The sequence below is a fragment of the Macaca mulatta genome, chromosome 6, assembly GCF_049350105.2.
Source record: "Macaca mulatta isolate MMU2019108-1 chromosome 6, T2T-MMU8v2.0, whole genome shotgun sequence".
NCBI lineage: Eukaryota > Metazoa > Chordata > Mammalia > Primates > Cercopithecidae > Macaca > Macaca mulatta.
In genome coordinates, this window is record NC_133411.1 from 44,015,853 (window position 1) to 44,026,962 (window position 11,110).

Genomic DNA, 11,110 nt, shown 5'->3' on the forward strand with positions numbered 1-11,110 from the left:
ATATGATGTCACAGATGCAGAGGAAAGAAGAGCTTTCAGGAAGGAGAGAGTGTGCAGTAATTTCAGTGCTGTTGAGAAGTCAAGTGAGATAATGATTGAAAGTATGCATTAGATGTAGTGATTAGGAAGAGATGTTGGTGATTTGAAGAAGAGAAGCTTTTGAGAAATTGTGGGGGCATAAGCCGGACTGCAATGGGTAGGAATGTTACTGGGAAAGGGAAAAAGAAGAGGGCAAATATAGACAACTCTGCAAAAATAATAGTAATAATAATGGTTATGAAATACAGGAGAAATGGGAAAGTTGAAGAATGATACAGTCTAGGATAATAGTTTTAATGAGAAAATATGACTACGTTACAAGTTAATATGAGAACTCCTTTTTTTTTTTTTTTTTTGAGACAGAACCTTACTCTGTCGCCCAGGCTGGTGGGCATTAGTGCAATCCTGGCTCACTGCAACCTCTGGCTCGCCTCCCCAGTAGCTGGGATTACAGGTGTGCACCACGACGACAGGCTGGTCTTGAACTCCTGGCCTCAAGCAATCTGTCCCCCTCAGCCTCCCAAGGTGCTGGTATTGTAAGTGTGAGCCACTGCGCCCGAGAAGTTAATATGAGAACTCTTCTAAGCAAAATGAAGTAAATCCTGTAAACCAATGTTTCACTGTAAGAATTGGGAAAAGCTGGAAATTTAAAACTATCATATTTTTAGGGGATTTGGAGACCTGTAGAATCAAAGAGAACTAGATAAACTAAAATGCCAGGGTTAAGAAAACTGTTTCAAGATGAATCACAAATGGTCAGCCCATCCTCCCGCACCCCCTACCCCTGTCCCACATACACATAACAGTTTAACAAAAAAAAAAAAAGAAAATATTTTGGAGGCTTTACTATACAAATTATCTCATAACCCATGTTTTCCTCTGGCTATGCATCCAGCACCTTACGCAGAAGATAAGGAATCTCACCTGGTCCTATGGCTCCACCTAGTGGCAACCATTAGGAAGCAATTTAACTGCCTTGAGACCAGCTATAGAGGTTCGTTGGGAATGATGGGTTTGCTTTACTGTCTTGCCTTCCTCTTCTAGGAGATCATGATTAGCAGCCTTAAAGAAGAGTCTATGATTAATTAGACCTGAACCTCTCCTCACAGGAAACGAGTGAGAACATTTTCGTTCCCAAGGGATAAAAAGGAATCCCATATTGTTTCTTGGGAGCTGGGTATGTAGGTAGTATATGAGTGGATCTGCGTGGGAAAGGGGGTGAACTGTTTTGAGACACAAACTTATACATCTTTTCAATGACTTTTCTTTCTCCCTCTTGGTCTAATGCTACTTTTGGTCTTGTGTGGAACATTTCCCCACCAAGTATGGGAGCTGATGTCCAGAAAGGTCCGGAGACTGAATGTGACCATCCAGAAGTGAAGGACTTAGCTCCTCGGAGGGTAAAATATGACCAATGAAGAATAGAGACCAAGCAAATAAGCGACTTCTTTTTTTCTTCAGTGGGCAGTCCAACGTATGGCTTTTTCTTACAATCCAGCTGGAGAAGCCCTGCTCCGAGTAGCCACCTGCTGACTTCTTGGCTTGTGAAGGCAGAGGCAGCAAAGTGGCACTCATCACATCACACTGCTTAGCATCTTCCCTTCGCTCACCTCCTTCCCTCCTTTCCAATAACTGACCTGAGTGTGCACAACCCAAATGAGATGCTGGCATCTTAATCCTAGCTTCAGCCTCTACCTTCTAATGAATCTGCCTAAAACAGTCTCTCTCTATATATATACACACACATATCTGTAACTATAGATGTGTACATATGTATGTGTATACAGATAGATATAGATATATGTTTAGGCAGGGTCTTGCTCTGTCACTCAAACTGGAATGTAGTGGTGCCATCATAGTTCACTGCAGCCTTGAACTCCTGGGTTCCAGCAACCTCCTTCATCAGTCCCCTGGGTAGCTAAGACTACAGGTGCATGCCACCACACCTGGCTAATTTTTAAAAATTATATTTCTTATAGAAATAGGGACTTGCTATGTTGCCCAGGGTGGTCTCTAACTCCTAGCCTCAAAAAAATTGCCCTGCCTCAGCCTCCCAAAGTGTTAGGATTACGGACATTCAATGCACCTGGTCTCTCTCTCTCTCTTTTTAAAAAATCTGTAATAGTCTCCCCCCCACTTTTTCCTTAAAATGTATTTGTTAAAGAAATTCTGTTGTAAGTTTGACATTATGGGTTTGACTAATTACATCCCCAGGATGTAATTCTCTTGGCTGGTAGTTACAACTGAAGCTACATCAAATTGAAGTTTGAGCTTTTTTGGCAATAATACTTTTTAGATTGAGCGGGAGAACTCACATTGTATCATTTTATCGTCTGGTTGTCTCCACTTAGTGGTTTTAAAAGTGTCAACCCAATCCATTTATTATAAAGTTCCCCATCAGATTTTTACCTGATGATTTCAGGAGCCATTGAAGGACATTATCTAGATTCATTACTTCATTAGGGATTACAAATGGTGATATTACGATTTTCTTATTCCTGTATTAGATAGACGTCTTATAAAAGGAAGGACATTTTCTTATCAACTATTTGTTTATCCTGAAATACAGTTGTGCAAGAAAATCAGCATAAATATTTAATGTTTTCTTTTATTTACCAGTTTCCCAATAATTTTTGTGTGTCCTAAAAACTTTCCATGTGTACAATGAGTTATTTTGTAGTATCATTGTGGATTTTCACGTATTTAATATGTTTCTATTTTCAGCTATATGGAGGAAACAGCAGAGAAGGGCAAATTTTAAAAGTGGGAGAAAACTGGTATGCATATTTTCAACCAAGTGAAAACATCAAGGAGGTTAAAGTAATCAACTGGGTCAAACGCTGGTGAGAGGTCAAATAAGGTAAGATGAGGACTTGAAGCTGGTGACCATACATTTAAAGTGAAGTCAGTGGGTATGGTGGGATGTGTTTTGTTGTGGTGGTGGTTGTTGTTGTTGTTTGTTTTTGTTTTTGTTTTTGTTTTGAGATAGAGTCTTGCTTTGTCACCCAGGCTGAAGTACAGTGGCGTGATCTTGGCTCACTGCAATCTCCACCTCCTGGATTCAAGCGATTCTCCTGCCTCAGCCTCCCAAGTAGCTGGGATTACAGGTGCACACCACCACGCCCAACTATTTTGTATTTTTAGTAGAGACAGCATTTCACCATTTTATTTCAGTACTCTAAAATTATCTTAGTCTGCATGCAAAAATGAGTAAATTTCCCATAAACAAAAGTAGAGTTAGTGCTGTTGGCTATTTTGCTGTTTCACTTTTACAGTAGTACTAGAGAAGAGAATAAACCCAGGCCTATGGAGAAGAGGAATGTTTATTTATGGAAGTAAGAGCGGGGTGGTGGTGTTTGGATTAAAAGAGAATGGAAGGGAAACCCAAAGGGTGGTTTTAGGGGGAGCCTGGTTGGGAAGGAGAAGTCACTCAATTTTTCACCTCTATTCAGTTTACTAGTTTTGTCTTCTGTTGTTCAACTGGACATTTCACTTCTTTTTATTTGCTTGTTATTTAGTTTTTATTTCATAATCATAAACTTAACTCTGCAATTCAGCTAGGCATGGAAGGGAACAAGGAAAACATGGAACCCAAAGGGAACTGCAGCGAGAGCACAAAGACTATAGGATACTGCAAGCAAATGGGTTGGAGGGGCCCTCTCCTGAGCTACAGAAGGAATGGTCTGGTTGTTAAGATAAAACATAAGTCAAACTTGCTAGAATTGTCCACAGTCAGCAATGGTAGTCTTCTTGCTGGTCTTGCCATTCCTGTATCCAAAGTGCTCCATAACCTCCACAATATTCATGCCTTCTTTCACCTTGCCAGAGACCTCATGCTTGCCATCCAACCACACGTCTTGGCAGTGCAGATGAAAAACTGGGAACAATTTGTGTTGGGCCCAGCATTTGCCATGGACAAGATGCCAGGACCTGAATGCTTTAGGATGAAGTTCTCATCATCAAATTTCTCCCCATAGATGGACTTGCCACCAGTGCCATTATGGTGTGTGAAGTCACCACCCTGACACATAAACCCTGGAATAATTTTGTGAAAGCAAGAACTCTTATAACCAAATCATTTCTCTCCACTGCTCAGAACACGAAAGTTTTCTGCTGTCTTTGGAACGTTGTCTGCAAACAGCTCAAAGGAGATGCAGTCCAAGGGCTTGCCGTTGACAGCAATGTCAATGTCGAAGAACATGATGGGGTTGACCATGGCTGATAGTACAGGACTTCCGGCAGCAGCAGCGTCTGCAAAGCCCATTTCACTCTTAAAATGCATTCTTGAATAAAACAATCTCACATGGGTGTCTACCTCAGTAATGTTTCCTTGGGAAGCCAGGCCATTAAATATGCCTCTCTGCTTACCTCATGTGCCTCAGTGTTCTTCCCCTGCAGGAGGAATCCTCAACAATTCACTCTGGGTTAAAATTTGCTTCAGGGTGCTTTCAAAAATAGAATGACTTAGGCCAATCTTGCCTTTTGAAATGCTCCAAATGAGACATGTTTCCTGTATCTGAAAAGTCTTTGACTGAGTAGGACAGCCACAGGAAAGACCTTTTAAATATTGACAAGTTTAGGTATTAATAAGCCCATTTCATGCATCACTCTAGTGCCCCTCCTCAGTTTTTTTGATCAGCCAATATCTCTCCCAATCAGAGAGCAAAATCGTAAACGACATGTTAGTATTCTGAATCCAGTGCTTTTTAAAAAGTGTGTTATAATCTAATAGTGTTTGTCAGGAACTCATCATTGGTTGGGCATTTGAAAATCAATCAAAGTTATTCCCCAAGTTAACAGCAGAAAAAATATATAATAATCTCAGTAGATACCAAAAAAAGTTTTAATTCAACCCTGTATCTTATTAATGCAAAAATCATCTCAGCAAATTAGAAACAGTGAATTCCCTTAATTTGATACATGATATCTGTAAGAGATGTACATCTAACATCTCACCAAATTGTAAAATATTAAAATACTGAAAACTAACAATTTCTTATTGAAATAGGAAAACTGCCAATAACTGGACCCATTCTCTCACCCCCTGCCCCACGCTTTTACCACCTCATCCAATAAAAACCCAAGGAGTTTCAATAGTGCCTTCTGGAATGATAAAATTTTCACCATAATCCTATCACCGCCCAAAGCAATTAGCAAGGTAAATAAGTGTTAGTCCCCACATGACTGGATTCTGGTATCCGACTTCTTGTACAAGACAGAATGCTATAAAAACCTACAGTCAGGGATGAACTGAGCCATTTGCTCTTTTCCTAGACTAGCTATGTGCCTGGGGCGGTCAAGCCTTGGGAAGCTGAAGCTATGGAGTTCCATCCATCAATCATGGAAGAGCTGTCTTGGAGGCAGGCAGGTCCAGAGGCCCACATGCTATGACACCTGAACCAAGAGCAAGCCTGAGCCTGGGCACTGGATAACTTCCCTGTGCTGAACCGCCACTCCTGCCAATGTCATCAGCTCTGCGGGAGCTCTGCTGCGCGCTGGCTGCTGCACTGCACCTGCACAGGACACAGAGCCCTTCCCAGAGATGAGAGGGGCCAAAAACGCCCTCGAGACTCCCATGTCCAGGAGTCAATGGCTGAAACCACAAACAGGCTCCAGTCGCCTCAAGAAGACGCAGATGCTACCGACGGTGGGGTCCAAAGCGTCCTGAACCAGCCTGGAGATGCCAGCGCCTGCGGAGGTGGAAGGACACACGCCCAGGGCGCCCTCTGCAGTCCAGGCCGCCCACGGAAGCTGCTGAAACTCCACGATTCCATCAGAAGGAACCCTGAAAGGAGAGGAACCCCAGCCTTTCTGCAGACCTGCAGCACGCCGCGCTTAACTGCTGCCTGGGAAGGTGTCCGAGGCACCCCAGTGGGGACTCTCTTGCCGTCCCTGAGGACATTTGCACTGGAACTGTGCCCTGCACGCATAAGAGCCTTGAGGTCTCTGCTGTGGAGATCAGAACGTACTAAACATTTTTCATTTAGAAAAACTCTCTTCATGGAATGAATAATATGTAATATGCTTAGGAACTGTTCTTTTTAGATCTACTCAAAATTGCTATGGTTCCTCCATTGAAACTGTACACTCACTTTGATTAAAGACTTTCCCTTATCCTCCACCTGTGGAATTGATTTTGAGCTAGTAAATCAAGATTGGTTTAAATGGGCTGGGCGCAGTGGCTCAAGCCTGTAATCCCAGCATTTTGGGAGGCTGAGGCAGGAGGATCACGAGGTTCGGAGATCGAGACCATCCTGGCTAACACGGTGAAACCCCATCTATACTAAAAATACAAAAAATTACCCGGGCTTCGTGGCAGGCGCCTCTAGTCCCAGCTACTCGAGAGGCTGAGGCAGGAGAATGGCGTGAACCGGGAGGTGGAGCTTCCAGTGAGCCGAGATTGTGCCACTGCGCTCCAGCCTGGGCGACAGAGAGAGACTCTGTCTCTCAAAAAAAAAAAAAAAAGAAAAAAGATTGGTATAGATTGGTATAAATGGGCCTAAAGCAGACAGAAAGGGGGCAGGGATCCAGCTCAGGGCTTTTTTTTTCTTTTTTGAGATGGTGTCTTCCTGGGTCGCCCAGGCTGGCATGCAATGGTATGATCATGCTTTAGTCTAAATTCCAGGGGGCCTTTGAGGAGCTGTGAATACTAACAAAGTGGGAGGGGACGGCTGGGTGGATCACTTGCTGGAGTCGCTTCAGAACTGACCGTGACCCTCCATATGAAGTCAGGGAACAGGCATTAACAGTGTTCTTTAAATCAGGGGTCCCCAGCATTTTTGGCACCAGGGACTGGTTGTGTGGAAAATAATTTTTCCATGGGTGGCGGGTGGGGAGACAAGGATGGTTTTAGGATGAAGCTGTTCTACCTCAGGTCATGAAGCATCAGATTCTCAGCAGGACGGCGCAAGTTCACAATAGGGTTGGCGCTCCTATGAGAATCTAATGTCTCGGTTGATCTGACAGGAGGCGGATGCTCGCTTGCCTGCCACTCACTTCCTGCTGTGCTGTAGGGTCCCTAAAGGGCCGCTAGACCCGAACTGATCCGCTGCCTGGGAAGTTGGGGACCCCTGCTTTAAACGTTACATTGTAATAAGGGGTGGAGGCTGGGGTTGGGAAGTCCTTAGCGTGGAATCGATGGCGCCTGTGCACTGCAAAGTATTTTGGGCTGTAATGGGTGGAGTGGGGCAGGTGTAGCCTTTTAATCTAATTGTTCCCTGTGCTGCCCACACATCTCTCAGACTGCCTGCACCATCAAGATCTGGACTTCAGAGCACGTCTTTGACCACTTGTGGGAAACTGTTACAACAGTTGCAATGCGCAAATACCCAAACCCTATGAACCTGAGCATGGTGCGGGTTGATGTGTTGGAGAGACTTATAAAATCCCTCTGGAGAGCTGCACAGCCACAGGCTTCTCCGCAAAGAGTGAGAACTGCAAGACTTTTATTGGTGCAGCAAAAAACAGAACGTATGTGCTAGAATATTCTGTAGTTAATCCTGTAGAGAAGAGAAAACAATGGAACTTAAATCTACTAGTATTTCACTTACAAATACGGTTTCAGTAGATGAGAGAGTTATATGCAAACCACATTGTCAGTACCCAGAAAAAAAAAAAAAAAAAACTATTTTGACTCAAGAAGCTATTATCACTGTGAAAGCAGTCAGTCTCAGCAGTTACCCTGAAGGACTCATGGCAAGAATGATATCTTCAAATGCTAATAAAGGGCAAGAAACACTGGAATGGGTCATACATAAATTACATGTTAAAAAAAGAAGTATGGACGGCTTCCACAAGAGGAAGCATAAGAACTCTGGTGGTGGCTGCAGCAGCCTTTGTAGAGAATTGATAATGAACGTGTGTAGACAAGTACCCCACGTCTCTCCAAGCTTGCAATATATTTATTTTAAAAATATAAATATGTTTTAAGTAGAATTTTTTTAAGTAGGCTGATATAAGACAGTGACTTTAGATCAAAACAGATGCATGGCTTCTAAATAAAAGGGATCATCTGAAATTAGTGTTGTTTGAAATGATTGGCTAATTTTGAGGATTCCAGTATTTATGTAAAAATTTAACCCTTTTTTTTGAAAGAAATTCTTTTTAACTTTTATTTTAAGTTTGGGGTACACTTGCAGGTTTGCAGTTTGTTATTTCAGTAAACTTGTGTCGTGGGGGGTTGTTGTACACGTTATTGTATCACACAGGAATAAGGCCTAGTACCCAGTAGTTATTTTTCCTGATGCTCTCCCTCCTTTCACCATCCACCCTTCAATCAGCTCCAGTATCTGTTGTTCCCCTCTTTGTGTCCATGTGTTCTCATTATTCAACTCTGGCTTATTAGTGAGAACATGAGAACATTTCTTTTTCTGCATTAGTTTCCTAAGGATAATGGCCTCCAGCTCTGTCTAAGTTCCTGCAAGAGGCATCATCTTGTTCTTTTTTATGGCTGCATAGTATTCCATGGTGTATATGTACCATATTTTCTTTATCCAGTCTACCATTAACGATCAGTTAGGTTGATGTCATGTCTTTGCTATTACATGAATGTTTATATGCAATGAACATACACATGTATGTATCTTTATGATATAACAATTTATATTCCTTTGGTACAAACTCAGTAATGGGATTACTGAATCAAATGGTATTTTGGGGGTTTTTTTTTGTTTCTTTGTTTGTTTTAGTCTTTGAGGAATCACCACACTGTTTTCCACAACAGTTGAACTAATTTATACTCTCGCCAATAGTGTATAAGCAAAATTTTAACTTTTTTTAAAAAGTACTTGAGAGTTTGCATTGACATTGAATCAATGTAATGTAGATTTTTAAAGCTTTTTACACATTGGAACTCTACCTGGCTTTTGTCCAACCACAGAACAAGGCAGAGCTATCTCTTATGTACACAAATTTGTTCTGCTTAGATTCCTCTTCTTATAAAACCACACTCCTGCTCCTCTAATAGCCCATTATTCCATTAACCAATTAACCATTCATCCATAAATGGATTAAGACATCAAAAGGACAGAGCCCTCAAGATCAAAAGGACAGAGCCGGCAAGATCTTAAAGGCCCCATCAATATTGTTACATTGGGGATTAAGTTTCAACATGAGTTTCAGAACGGACAAACATTCAAACCACAACGTCCTTGAATGCCAATTAATTGTAAAGAGAAATTAATTGTTGTCTTAGATAATGTGAAGGTTATTTCAACTTGAACCCTTTTAAAGGTCTAGGAGATAAAGGCGCTATGAAGCAGCCCTGACTTTGGCTCCCTCAGGGCTGCTTCTGTGTGCAACACCCAGGTTAGATTATCTACTAAGGGTCTCTCTGGGCTGGCCAATCTGAAAGCAATATGGAATTGTGTAATCCAAGGGCTCCTGAACACAGAGGAGAAAGTGTTTCATTCAGTCTCACAGCAGGAGACACCAGTTTACACTTTTATACTCTTCTTGCCATTTGGACAGTCTTAATCAGATAGTAGGAAGCTGAGTGGTGACATTAATTCTAAGAGCAAATTATAACACAGGATGGAATTAGTGGGATTAACATAAAACCCTAATATCTAGGCCAAGGTGAGCAGATCAGGAGGTCAGGAGATCGTGACTGTAATGTAAATGGGGAGCCGAGCAAGAAGACACCAGGCAGATGAGAACAAAGCTATCCTTTATTGTGCTCGCCGGGGAGGTTCACCGGTCCTCTAGGGGGAGGGCCAAGGAAGTCGCGCTCCGGGCGGGTATCGGGGGCCTTTTATAGGGCAAGGTAGGTGGGGTTTGTAGGCTTCGGTTTTCCTGAGTTAGGTTTTGATTTCTGGGGAATGACGTGTCCAGAAGCTTGCGCAGAGCAGGGGTTCTTTGGAGGGCGCGGGCTTTTTTCGCGCTGAGAGTCTTAGCAGGAAGTGAAGGGCGGGGAGTCGTAAAAAAGGGCCTGCCACGCCCGGTGATACCACCATGTTGGGTCTAGATTGCTGCCTAACATTGACCATCCTGGCCAACATGGTGAAACCCCATCTCTTCTGAAATACAAAAAATTAGCCAGATGTGATGGCAGTCGCATGTAGTCCCAGATACTCAGGAGGCTGAGGCAGGGGAATCGCTTGAACCCCGGAGGCAAAGGTTGCAGTGAGCTGAGATCACACCATTGCACTCCAGCCTGGCGACAGAGCAAGAATCCTTCTAAAAAAGAAAAAAAAGAAAAAAAAATCCTAACACCTTACATGAAATTACCTAGAGTTAAACTCAATCTGTGATAGGGTGGTTTAGGAGATAAAAAGAAAAGGTACTCATTAACCTGTGGAGGGAAAGCTCTTTTGAGAAACCCTGGTTAATAATTATTATTGCCCCAATTCACATTGCTAGTCCTGGAGCAGAGACTGGAATCTTGTTCTCTCAGCAGAGAAGAACTTGAGAGAGAGGAATGTTCTCAAAGAGAATTTGGGATGTTAGTGAGAAACAGGGCAGTGGTAATCACTCAACTCTTTCTTTTCCTTTTTGTCTTTTTTTTTTTTTTTTTTGAGACAGAGTCTTGCCCTGTCGCCCAGGCTGGAGTGCAATGGCACATCTCACTCACTGCAACCCCCACTTCCCGGGTTCAAACAGTACTCCTGCCTCAGCCTCCCAGGTAGCTGTGATTACAGGCACCAGCCACCATGCCCAACATGCCCAGCTAATGCCCTGGTGATGGAGTTTCACCAGGTTGGCCGGGCTGTTCTTGAACTCCTGACTTCATGATCCACCTGCCTCGGCCTCCCAAAGTGCTGGGATTGCAGGCGTGAGCCACCACACCCGGCCTTTGTCTTTTATTTTCTATTTGTTTTGTTGTGGTAAAATACACGTAACAAAATTTACCATCTACCTGTTTTTAAGTGTACAGGTCATAATGTTGTGCAACCTTCATCAACAATCTTCACAGTTCTTTTCATCTTGTAAAACTTAAACTCTGTACCCTGTAAACATAAACTCCCCATTCTTCTCTCCCCTATCTTCTGACACCGTACTACTTGTGTGGTGGCATGATTTTTCCATGCCTCACTGCAGCCTTGATCTCCCAGGCTCACATGATCCTCCTACA

At 42.8% G+C, this 11,110-nt stretch overlaps 1 pseudogene; it reads left to right on the top strand.

Moving 5' to 3' along the window:
- The first annotated feature begins 7,244 nt into the window (after positions 1-7,244).
- Positions 7,245-8,003, top strand: LOC100428472 (PRELI domain containing protein 3B pseudogene; annotated as a pseudogene).
- Positions 8,004-11,110: the final 3,107 nt, after the last annotated feature.